We start from the raw sequence: 14098 nt of genomic DNA, 5'->3' as shown, positions 1-14098 counted from the left end.
ACTTCAACCACGGAAACTACAACAGCTACGACCATGGAAACTACAGCAGCTTCGACCATGGAAACTAAAAAAACTTCAACCACAGAAACTACGAAAACTTCTCTACTCCTAGTTCGAACCCGTGGGAAACTATTTAACTGAAGAACAATTCCACAAACGTGTCTTCCTTGTTTTTCTAGGTTGTAGCTTCTTCTCTACCTCTTGTCTTGTCTCCACTGAAAAACCTAAGCTTGAATGGACGAATTTAGGTTTATATTTATAGTGATTTCATTTATAACTGAAGGAACACATCTATTTGAAGTGAGGCCAACTTGTATGATTGCGTGTAGGTAATCTCACTGCTAGGAATAATTTCCTTAACTTAAAAATTCAATATCTCACAAACTATTGGGAGTTTCGGGGCAAATAAAGGCTCATTAGAAAGAGGAAAAAATACTCTTTAACATGGTCTAGGATTCATTTTGAAAGGATTCCTCCAAGGTGTCCAAAACAATATATTTCTTTGTCACTGTCCTTAAATTTTATGCATAAAAAGTTTGGGACAACATGAGGAATGTTTGGGACAGCGTGGCTTCTTCATTCTTTGGCTTCTTCATTGCTATCAATGTCATCATAGGATCATAGAGTCATTATGTAGGAGTGTAGCATCCATGTAGCATGACGTATCAATAATTTCATCATATACTAGTGCAGTCATAGTGCAGCATCATTAGGAGAACTCCAAAATAGTCTTCCAACCATCAAATGATCTCCAACCATGTTATCAAGAGCCTCATCAAGTGCCATCGTCAAGTGTGGTCATTCATCAAGTGTATGACATCATCAAATGTAATCCTCCATATGTCATCAAGGGCTTCTAAATACTTGTCACCTGGCACTTCTTAAGACTTCTTCATTAGTGACTTGACATACTAATTGATGACATTCTTATCAAACAAGATTTATGACATTATCATCTGGAACCAGGCATCTATTTTCTTCAACCTTATCATCTCATTCTATGGTTTCATGATATTCATTAGGCATCTCAAGACTATTTTCCATCTCATCCAATGCCATATTGACATCAATGACAACATTGATTAACAGATCATTTACCTGCATATGTATGGATTTTAAGAAATTCCGAAGATATGTATGCAATATAGCCGACATGTATGCAATAAACAACTTGAATGAGAAAATCACTCTGAAAAATCAACTCAAAGAAACTAAGATGAATAAAGGGGACATTGTTTAATCCTACATTATGAGGATCTCTCGCCTTAGAGATCAATTGCAAAGAGTTGGAGAAAATGTGTCTGACAGGGAGCTAGTAGTTTTGACTCTTATAGGTCTCCCTCCTATTTGGGAAATCTTCATTACTACAATTAGCAACAGCAATGTCCTTCTGACATTTGATGAAATTGTTTGAAATCTCACTCAAGAAGAGTCAAGAATGATTGCAAGAGGAAGGATTCAAAAACATGAAGAGGGAGAGACCGCTACATATATCTCTTATGACAAAAGGAAGAAGGAAAAAGGAGGTCCATAAAGGAAACCTCCTTCTCATAATTCAAAATTAATATATGACAAATCATTATCTCATGTTGAATGCTTCAATTGTCACAAGATAGGTCATTATGCTCGTGACTGTCCCGAAAGGAACAAAAGACATCACTACAACACAAGAGGCAATTTCAATAACAAAATAAGAAAGGACTATCAAAATAAGAACCATCGTAGGAGATATGAAAGAAGAATAAGAGACTCCTCAAGTGACCGTGAAGAAAATCTTCATCATCAAAAGAAATCGAAGGCTCCAAGATATGAAAGTAATGTTGTAAATAAATCTGAATACATTATTACTTCTACTCTTACTAATTCTTCTCCACCAGATTCATGGGATAGTTGGTTGGTTGATAGTGGGCCACCCATCATTTCTCTGGTTACAAGGAAGTCCTCTCTAATCTGGTAGAGATGGAGACTAAGATAATTATTATTCTTGGAGACAACTCCAATCATCCTATGAAAGGCTTTGGGTCCATCAAATTCCAGTCGAATTCAGGGAAATCAGTTATGTTGCATGATGTTATGTATGCACCAAGATTAATGAAGAATCTGGTATCTGTATGTACTTTGGAAGATAAAGGGATGAGGGTGGCCTCCATCAAAGAAAACGTTTTAACTTGGCTTGTCAATTCACCTATAAAAGATGCATTCACATTAGGATCGAGATTTGAAGGACTTTATAGAATCACTAGAAGACCTCTTCTAGCATTGGTTCATAATACCAATCATTTGAGTGAATCTTAGCACCGCACACTGGCTCATCTTCACTATGACGTACTTCCAAAATTGAAGAGATTGGTCTCTGGTATTCCCGATGTTCAATCTCACCATGATGGAGTTTGTCTAGGTTGTGCAAGTGGAAAGAAAACAAGGTGACCATTTCCCACTAGTAAGAACAAGACAAATGGCATCCTCCATCTCATTCATCTCTACTACATCACCTTTATTGAAAACTTCTCAAGAAAGACATGGATATACTATCTTAAGCACAAGGATGAATCCTTTGAAACTTTCAAGGAATTCAAAGCCTTGATCGAAAATCAATCAGGAAATAGAATCAAAATCTTCAGATCCTATAATGGAGGAGAATACATGTCAAAATAATTCGTAGCATTGTGCAAGAAAGATGGAATCAAGAAGGAAATTATTATGCCATATACTCCTGAACAGAATGGTCTATCTGAAAGGAAGAATAGGTCTATATTAGAAGTTGTCATTGTTATGCTCCATGATCAAAAGGTTCCAAAGTTCCTTTGGGCTGAAGCGACATCTACTATTGTATATGTTCAGAAGAATGTGTATCATCAAGCATTAGAAAACAAGACTCTTGAAGAAATATTCATAGCTATTAAGCCTGATATCAACCATCTCCGTATATTTGGATGCCCCGTACATTTTCATGTGCCGAAAGACAAAAGGAACAAACTGGAAGCTACTGGTAGAAAAGGTACGTTTGTGGGTTATTGTGAAAATTCTAAAGCATATAGAATTTATATTCCTTGTCAAAGGAAGGTAGAGATTAGTAGGGATGTAAAATTTGATGAAGATACAACTCTTAGGAAAGTTAGAGATCTTCCTCCAGCTCCTCCTCCCAAGGAAGAGAATGATGATTGGGATATTTTGGATGGTTCGTCCGTGCCTGAGTTCGATATGGTTGATGAGCCCATAGCTCCTATGGATCCATTAGATCCTCCTCTGATTGATCCTACCTCTAAAAAAATACCACTTTGCCTCCACCATAATTTATAGGATACTGAAATAAATGTCCCCATTAGCAGATCATTCAAAGAAAGGAAACAACCATGCAGGTATCAGGGATATGTTGCTGCTATGAGTATTATGATTCAAGCCGAACCATCCTCATTCGAAGAAGTTGTAAAATAAAAAGTTTGAAAGGATGTTATGGCTGAAGAATATGAATCAATTATGAGAAACGATTTATGGGATGTTACACCTAGGCCGAAGGAGAAATCTGTTGTGACTTCAAAATGGCCATTCAAAATCAAACATGGAATTGATGGCAGCATTGAAAAATATAAAGCCAGGTTCGTAGCCCGAGGATTCTCTCAGAAAGAGTGAGAAGACTTTGATGACACATTTTCTCTTGTAGCTTGATATACAACCATCTATTCTATAGTTTCTCTTACTGCAAGTCATGGATGCACTCTTCATGATATGGATGTAAAGACTTCATTCCTTAATGGCATGTTACAAGAAGAGGTATATGTTGAACAACCACATGGATTTGAAGTGGAAGATTTAAGAACTCATGTTTGCAGGTTGAAGAAGGCATTGTATGGTTTGAAGTAACCTCCCCAAGCTTGGTATGCACACATTGACAGTTACTTAGTGAAGCTGGGATTCACAAGAAGAAATGTTGAACCCAACCTCTACTTCAAGATAGTTCAAGGTATTCCATTGATTTTGGTTTTATATGTTAACGATCTATTCTTGACAGGTAATGAGCCTCTCATGATCGAGTGTAAGAGGACGATAGCCTCTAAATTTGAGATGAAATACCTTGGTCCCATGCACTACATTTTGGGCCTTGAGGTGTGGCAAAAGCCTGGTGAGATTTTCCTTTTACAAGGAAAATACATTGTAAAATTATTGGAAATATTTGGAATGATCGAATGTAAATCCATGGTTACACCGATGGAAATGAACTTCAAGAAGTTATCTAGAGATGTTGCAGGACTAGACTTAGAAAATCCATCCCAGTATAGAAAATTGATTGGGGCTCTGATGTTCCTTATGAACACCCATCCAAACATATGCTATGCAGTAAAAACATTGATTCAATTCATGACCAAGGCCCTCCACGTACATTAGATAGCTGCTAGACACATATTAAGATATTTGCAGGGGTCAACCACACTTGGCCTAAGATATTCTTCCAGAAATTTTCAACTTCATGGATACACTGATGTTGATTGGGTCGGAAACATTATCGATAGAAAGAGTACATATGGATGATTCTTTATCCTTGTATCAACCATGATATCCTGGATGAGTAGGTAACAAAAGTTTGTAGCATTAAGCATAGTCGAAGCAGAATACATTGCTGCTAGCATGGCTAGTTGCGAAGTAGTTTGGTTGAGAAATCTTTTTGGAGAGCTACTTGGACAGGTCCTAGATACTACAGTGATATACTATGACAACAAGAGTGGGATCCATTTGGAAAAAAATCTTGTGTTTCACGATAAGTCGAAGCATATTGAGATTCGATATCACTTCATTCGAGAGATGGTACAGAGAGGAGTTGTCAAGCTCCATCACATATCGATAGATGAACAAATTGTCAATATTCTCACCAAGGCATTACCAAAAGGAAAGTTCTTGGTCTTCATAGAGCAACTTGGACTGATGGATGTGGCCTCTCTGGATAAGGGGCAGCGCTAATCGAGAACACTCAGCCAACTCTTCCCCTCTGTTTGAGCTCCCAGGGTGAGGAATTGAGGGAAAAGGGCTCCTGGGATTGAGATAACTTTGGACAATAGGGAACTCCCCTATTTTTTACCCATAAGGTTGATGGTTTTACTCCCCTCTCTGGACTTTGCAGAGTATACCCCAGTTGGCATCATACCCACAATCAGGGATTATTGGGAATTTTACTCTATGTTTGGCCAACAAGTTGAGGGTGTGATTGGGGTGTACAACCCAAGATGATTATGATGTAGGTGATCTACCACATGACTACTAAGAATCATTGCTGGGAATATCGGTAGGCAATAGGATGTTGGGTTGAGGGTAAATCTCCTCAATGAAATGTCGGGTTGAGGGTAAAGCACCCCAAATAGATTCCAAGGTTGAGGGTTTACTCCCCTGTATGATGAGTCATCCTATTGATAGATAAGGGTGGAAGATATTTCTCCTCGATTCTTCTTCTACATCCGAGAAAGTTTCAGCATATAGAGTTGAGTAGAGACAGTCTTGATAGGTTAACCAACTGACACATATTGAAAGGTGGAATTCTTCCTAGTTAAGAGGGAGTGTTAATTTTTTAAACTAGGGACCAATTCCACATTGGAAAACACATATGACCAATATGATGCCTACATTAAATTCCTCTCTTCGAGACCAAAATCAACCTAAAGATCACCTAATTTGGTTAAACAGAAGTTAAGTTTTGAATTATTTTATTCATGCATATATTATTGAATGGGTTGGTCCTAACCACATGGGTAACTACTTGGGTCAATCTTAACGCCAAGTTAACCCTCAAGAAATCCTATAAAAGGAAGCGACCTCAAGTTCATTTCAACACACATCATCATATTTCTATTCTTCTCTTTTTTCTTGGCTCGCACAGATACATCGAAATCAGTTCTCTCAGGGTCTGAAATTACAGGCGAAAGGTTTGCTCTGGGTTAGGGTTTTCTGGATCTCGATCATTGGCATAGAACAGAAGTTTTTCTTCCCTGGTCCCACGCATAAAATAAGCAAGAGAGTGACTCTATCTCTTTATTCATTCCCAAACAGTTCAGTGGAAGCGACTCTGGCTTCAGAGGAAAATCGGAAGGTTCCAGTCCCTGGTCACTCACATAAGGTAGTCCTGGGAGAAACCCTACCATCTCAGTCACTTGTACAAAATCAATAAGGGAACAACCCTGCCACCTTGGTCAAACACATAGCAACAAGAAGGGAGCGACTCTAGGTTTCGGCTATATTATGCCATAGTCAAACGCATGAAGGCCTACTAAGAGTGACTCTATAGTTAGAGTCGCTCACATACAGTATCCGAGAGAGCGACCGAGGAGTTTCAATCGCTCGTGGAGACTGTTGATGAGAGTGACCCAGTTCAGATCTAAGATTTGATATCTTAGCTTCAGTTAACTTTAGTGACCTGGTAGATCTAGATTTCTATCTACTATTACACATATCTGTAGATCTGATTTGTTATTATCCATTGCAATTACATGTATTGGGCTCATTGTAATCTCTGTTGAAACCTTTTTATGACAATCTAGTAAAGAAGAAGATTTGAAAGGGTTTCCCCCTTGTGGGGTTTTTCCCTAGTCTTGGACCAATTTTTTGTCTCTTATGGTTGTGTTTTTGTTTTCTTTGTCATTGCATACATTGTTATTTCTTCAGTTACTTTTATGATTGATTATACTGCTAATAATTGGATGCATTGTTAATGAAAATATATATTGGGCTAAAGTAATTGTTACATCATAGAAAAATCAGAAAATTTAACAGGATTATAGTCACTCATAGTCTCAGAGATTCTACTGTCATAGGAAATGGGATGATCAACATGCGTCAAGACTTCACTGATGCCTTCCCCCGAGGTGTCATACTCTAGGACAAAGGGCTACAAAAAATCAAGTGGCGTTAAAATAGGGAATGAACTCATCACTACCTTGAGGCACTCAAAAGTTTCCCATGCTTCTGTTGACCACTCAAAGGCCCCTTTCTTCATGATATTTGTAAGGGGTGCTTAAAATTGAGAGAATCCTATCACAAACCACCTATATAAAATGAAAATGCCCAAAATTCCCCTCAATTACGTCACACTCCTAAGAGTCGGCCAATCTAACATAGCTCAGATATTCTTTTGATGCACCTGTACTCCCTATTCTCCAATCACATGGCCCAAGTAAAGAATCTTTGTGAGGCCAAACTCACACTTGGACATGTTTGCATATAATTATTGTTCCTTTAAGATACTCAACACCTCCTCCAAGTGTTGCAAATTCTCCTCCCAAGTCATGTTGTAAATCAAGATATCATTAAAAAAACCAACACAAAATTGCACAACTTCCTGTGGAACATGTGGTCCATACACCACTTGAAGGTATCTGGCACATTGGTTAGCCTAAAAGACATAACCAATAACTCATAGTTCCCATAGTGGCACCTAAAATCAGTCTTCTATATATCCTACCCTCTCACCCATATCTAATGGTACCCAGAGCACAAGTCTATTTTGGAAAATTACTTGGCTCCTCTCAGCTCATCCATAAACTTGTCTATCCTCATAATGGGGTACCTATTCTTGAGTGTCTTCTTGTTTAGGGCCCTTTATTCAATGCACATGTGTATAGTCCCATCATTCTTCTTCACCAACACTACCAAAGAATCAAAGGGACTGGAACTTAGCCTAATGTGGCCCAAGGATAACAACTCCTTAATGGTTCTCTTAATCTCATCTCAATATTCCTTGGGGTGTCAGTAAGGGGTGGTAATGACCACATGTACCACCTCCTCTAGTTCAATGATTTGCTCAATTCCCCTATCTGGTGGGCGACATGGAGGGATGTCTCCAAAAATTGTCTGATGCCTTTGCAAAATGGCTAGAATGTCCAAGTGGTATTTCATGCCTCTATCCTTGTTGATATGATCATGCACTCTACTTCCCAGACTATATCTCCTGTGATATCCCTTATTTTGTGAGCTACTATGGAGTTAGCCTTTAGCCCACTTCGTCCCTTGGGAAAAAAGGGGGTTAAATAGTGTGGGGGTCATTTTTTGGCATATTATACTTAGGAGATATGAATAATAAGTGGGTCCCATGTTGAAGAGGGTCACTTAAGTTGTGGACCACATAGCACACAAGTCGCATCACTAGGAAGGGGTCAACTCACATGAGGAGATGGAGGCCACCAAAGGGGTCGAACTGGACCATGAGGCATATAAAGGCAGAAAAATGTCACATTAATTCATATTTTCCATCTGAACTTAATAAATCAACCTCTTGTGAGCTACTTAGCACAAGGGTTTGGAGTGTTTTTTAGAACAAGGGTTCCAGGAAGAATCTAAGCCAGTTTCAAAGAACTTTGAATGTCTCCCTAGCTGAAAATTGGAGGATTCCAACTCAGGCCTTTTATAGAGCATCATATTCAACAATTTCAGACAATAGTTCACATTTCTAGGGTATAGAGACTGGGAGTTTACTTGATCATTTGGGCCAAATTCAGCGGGGTCTATGGAGTGATAATTTTGGGTTTCATCTACCATATGGAGCTAGAATTTTGGTGGAGTTTGGACATACAAGAATCAGGGAAACTTTGTGAGGGTCATGCTTCTATTTCTAGTAGTATGTGGATCTCTTTGGGAAACCTGCACAGTCTTGTCGGACAAATAAATATCCTTTTCTTAGAGTTGGAATTTGGGGGTGTGATATGGAGGATTACTAGCAAAATTTGGAGATTTCTAGTTGAAATATTGGGGCCACTTCCAGCAGCATCGTTTATTGTAGAGGGACGCATAGGCAGTTCAGTTGGGCCACTCACACTAGTTGGGGAAAATTCACATTACCAAGCACAGGGCAAACCCTTTTTTGTTTTTTCTTGTATTTTAGAGAGGATCTTGTGGGTGTATTTTTAGGGTGATCATGTCATTTTCTAGTCCAACATTCATTCATTCATTCATCCAGCCTTCAACACATTATTCACTAGGTATTATGCATCCTCATCCTGTGTCATACTTCACTTGGGTTAGAGGGATTTTTCATAGTTTTCCTCTAATTGCTTATTAAGTCCAAGTTCCACAATTTCTTCCTATTGATGTACTCTTTCTAGCAAGTTAATAAAATGGCTCAGTAATTTTGTTAGTGTCTACTTGTGTCTAATTGTTGGTTGTGTTTATTTTGTCATTATTTGTTATTTCAAGTTCATCTCTATTTATTTATAGTATTTTTCCCAAAATGATTATTACATGCCCTCATTGTAGATCTACCTCCATCCTGTTGGTTGTCACTATCTTAGGTGGGTAGGAGTTATTTCAAATTCATCTCTATTTATTTATATTATTTTTCCCAAAATGATTATTAGATACCCTCATCATAGATCTGCCTCCATCATGTTGGTTTTCACTATATTAGGTGGGTAGGAGTGCATGCCCCTCAACATCACCTTCATCTCATCTATCCCAATTAACTCCATCTCCATCGCTTGGTAATCTCTAGTATAGAACCTAATAGAATATATCCATTGAATGTCCAAAACCACATTGTTGTTTGGCATGTTAACCATAAATAAGTCATCAATGACCGTGTATTTCCCCATCGTCAACTTCATCTTGGGGATCATCCTAGTACACTCCATGGTCTAGTTCCCTAGTATCAGAATTGAAAATCCCTTAAAAGGTTGTGTGTCTAAGTCCCTCCAGTCTACTATTTGTGCATCTATAAATTTGTGTGTTTCCCCACCATCGACCAAAAAATCACTCTCTATCCTGGAATAGTGCCTCTAATCTGTAAGGTATGATATCTAGGAATACATGTAAGCAAAGAAATTATGCCCCCTTTGGCACCCTGATGATGAATCACCTCTTGTATGTCTTGTTGCTCCTCCTCCCCTCTTATTAGCTCCTACTCACCCTCCTCCTCAAGCTCATTATCATAAAACACCTCGATGTGGTGGTCCTTACCCTTAGAACACTTATGCCTAGGTTCCCAATGCTCCTGACATATGAAATATGGTTTCCTCTTCTAGAACTCCCTCCAAGTCTCATCATCCAACTATCCCTATCCTATCCACTCCCTTTGAGAAGGTATGGTGTCCTTACCATTCTGATGAAAGGTAGTCATGGGAGGTAATCTTACCTTAGGGACTGCGTCATGCATGTCCCTAGTCTTGATGATTGCATCCTATAATGTGGTGGGATTGTACACCCCCACCCATCCACATAATGGCTTTATTAGTCCCTCAATGCACATCATGATCAATCTTGCCTATGAGATGTCTCACACCATCACAACCAGCCTTTGAAACTTTGAAATATATTCCTCTAGATTGTTGGTCTATCTCAACTGCACCAACTCTCTGAAATATAACTTTGGGTCCTTCTTATCAAACCTCTTTATGAGCCTCTATATGAACTTTGTATAGAAACTAATGTGAGCATGCCCCAAAGTGACCAACCCAAGGTACAACCACCCTTGTGCGTCTCCATCCAGATGTAAAGTGGCATACTAAATAGCATCCACCTCTCTCATGGAGTTTAGCTGGAGGTAAGTATCTAGCTTCTGCACCCACGCTCTAGCAAAAATCTTGGATGATCCATCAAAGCTGGGAAGTTTTATCTTTCCCACTATCCACTGCAGGTCCTGATTCTATTTTCCCACTCTATATGGTGCCCCGACCTCGGGTTTATGTTTTTCCTTCAAGTGACAAAACTCACCAAAATATATGGATACTTTAACCCTCGGGTCCAATGCATCATACTCCTAACTCCTAGCTAGGAATGATATCATCAAGGCTACAAATGCATCAGACTCTCCTAAAGGCCCATCTACAAATTAGGGCATAATGGGTTGGCTAGACTACCTAGTTATATGTGTGGTGTTCTTAGGATTTGTTGATCTAGGTTCCTTCAACTACCAAAATTATCTAATATCTTTTACTTTTGTGATGTTGTTAGAATTGCATTTAAAAGAGAATAAAGAACCACATGTGCATGCTTAAACAAGAGGAAACATGACAAGATCAACAAGTCAAAACACGAGACATTTGATAACGGAGTTCGTCCAGTGTGGACTACGTCTCCAGGCTCGGTGTCAAGATGGTGGAGGTCACTTCATATAATGCTAGAAATGATGATGATGTACATGGACAACACTTTGTCATAGCAAGGTCATATGCCCTCAAACAAGAGTGGCTTGTCTCTCCATGAGGCGTTCCACTTACAAGAATCCTCACTGAAGAAGGCCACCTCTCATCGTGACAAACTAAAATGACCTCACATAATGTGGAAAAGGTGATCCCACAACATAACAACAAGTAGGGATCTCAAAACATAATACATCATCTCAGCAATTATGAAGGAAAACATGACATGATTGATTCATGTACCTCCACCTTTGAATTTGGCCGAAAAATTGAAGGCTCAGCTGCAAAATATGATAGCACCACTGAATTTCTGTCGTCAAGAGGTGTAAAATATAATATCCATTTGTCGAATTCTGACACTGTCAAAATCTGGGCCTGTAGGAATCTTTTAGATTCCCTGTGATTCTCCAAAGATTTTGTCCTCTAGGCTGACTAGAGATCTACTGCTCAAATCATGAATCTAATCTTGCCATCATGATCCTTGCGAGATTCTGAGACTTTTGAGTATAAATTTGGCTGCATTCTGACTCTAGCGAATTTCAGCCTCCAAGGAATCTAGAAGATTCCCTTAAGATTCTTCAAAAATTTTGCTCTGTTGGGAATCTACAAATATGTTGCTCATATGGTGATTCTGATTTCACCATCATGTTCCCTGCAAAAATATGAGAAAAATGACTGTAAACATGATAATGTTCTAACACAGTAAAATTTTACCTCCCACAGAATCTTTTAGATTCCTCTCTACATCAAGAATATTCTCTAAGAATCTTTCTCAAAAAACATGCCATCATGGTTCCGCCTCATGAAACTATGTCATGGTTCTGCACTTCAAAGTTCCCACTTCTGGGTGCTCCGCACGTTCTCCGTTCCGCGCTCGCCCCCCCCCCCCCCCGCATATGAGAAATGAAGGCGTTTTTATATTGACGCACAAGTGAACTTAACAAAGCTACCACCTATGGTATATCAGTTGTAGTGGAGGAATGGAGGTGAGGTGGTCAGGGTTTGAATCCTGCCATCCCACCAATCTTCGCATTTTGTTTTAACCGTGTATTAAAATGGCATTAACCGTTTTTGTTAACGGCATGAAGCTGTTACATTAAATTTGGTAAACAATTTGTTGGTAATATTTAATATGGGGTCGACCCACATGGTCTGGGGGGGTTTGAGCCCCACCGGCCAAGGAGTTGATTCTGGTTAAAATATATATGGCGTATAACCAACCGGCGGTGGTGGACTTTTCCCTTTTCGATTGCGATATGTGATCGCATCGCAAACTGGATCATGTCGGGGGCTGATTCATAAGGAACTTCCCCTATGCGATTGTGGTGTGCGATCACATCGCATCCTGACTCCTGCCAAGGGTCTATTCATAAACACTTCCCCTATGCGATTTTGATAAGCGATTGCATCACAACCTAGATCCTGCTGGTGCCCGATTCGTAAGGTACTTCCCCGATGCGATTGCGATGTACGATCACAACACATCCTGACTCCTGTCGGGGGGAAATTCATAAACACTTCCCCTATGCGATTGGGATATACGATCGCATTGCAACCCAGATCCTTCCCAAGGCCGATTCATAAGGCACTTCCCCTATGCAATTGTGAGATGTCATTGCGTCGCATCCTAACTCCTATCAGGGGTTGATTCGTAAACACTTCTTCTATGCGATTGCGATATGTGAAATGTGGAACCAATGGTGGCCTGCCATTTGGAACTTCCCCATTCACTGGGAGTTCTACCAAGTCATCTTCTCCTACCACATGTCCAAGTCAAACATGAAATTTGACTTTCTCTAACTTCTTCATACTAGCTCGGATTTTAGTGGCATTCGCACCGTTGGAATCAGGGCAACAAGCAATTTAATTTGATGCTAAGTTTGTTGAAATTTTAACACTTTGAATTTTAACCATTTTTTAGCCCTCTTGGACTTCTGCATGTGTCTGAATCCACCTTGATCAATCCTCTCCACTGAGGAGCTTTTGTTCCTCCAAAAGTATGAAAATAATCTGCAAATCTTTACATCGTTTGCACCACAATTGTCCTAATGGGTCACCCTTACTTCTCCTTCACCTTTGTCCTTCATAGCCATAAGCGATGAGATGACACCTACACCCTCTGCAAACCTATAGTACAATATTTTTCAAATTACATGCTTAATTTACATGACCAACTAATGATCCAAGCATCCCATACTTGCCACAAGTTTATAACACATACTATTTGGTCAAGTTTACATCAAAATGGAAACAAATACCTCAGTTATCAAAACAAGGCCAAAATATCATTCTCGCTTAAACAAGTGATAGAAAACACATCGTCACTTTTACAATGTAAAATGCAATAGATCATTTACAAAATGAGGCCATTATAAGCTACCCAATCTAGAAAAACCATTTCTTACTCAACAAAGTGAACCACGATGAATGTGGCGGGTTTGCTTGTTGAACATTTTCACTGACTGGTTTTTGCATGGGCGCTTTGTTCATAGGGTGCTACTCTAGATGGAGCCTCCAACACATGGCTCTTTCATGACCACTTCTGTTGCAATGACTACAATAAGTCTTCTTCCTCTAGATCTGCATAACCTTATTCTTTCCTTATTGCGTAGATGCCTTTCACACCTCATCCTCTTTCATGCTGCCATTCTCTTCCAACACTCAGCAAATACATGGTTATGTAAACCACAAAAAGTACATGTTTTTCGATGCCATGATTCACATTCATCACTAATAAGATGATTGTAATCTAAATGAACATCAGAATACTAAGACTGTTTATACCTTTCCTAGTTGTCTCTGGTGTAATTATGGCAATGAGAGCTTGCCTCAACTCTTTCCCTGTAATGGGCACTGCCATGGGATGGTGGTGACGTGTTCTCATCATTCTCTTTCTTTGACGGTTTTAACAATGTCTCGAAAGCGTCTGACACCTTTGAGCATTCTCCTTCGGTGTATCCCATCTTGGTAAGGAGTCTCATGCTAGTTCC

Source organism: Pinus tabuliformis, chromosome 5_1 (assembly GCF_031772625.1).
Source record: "Pinus tabuliformis cultivar Carrire ecotype Pingquan chromosome 5_1, CPIR1, whole genome shotgun sequence".
In the NCBI taxonomy this organism is placed as follows: Eukaryota; Viridiplantae; Streptophyta; class Pinopsida; order Pinales; family Pinaceae; genus Pinus; species Pinus tabuliformis.
The sequence above is the reverse complement of the archived record's forward strand: the minus strand, read 5'-3'. Positions refer to the sequence as shown.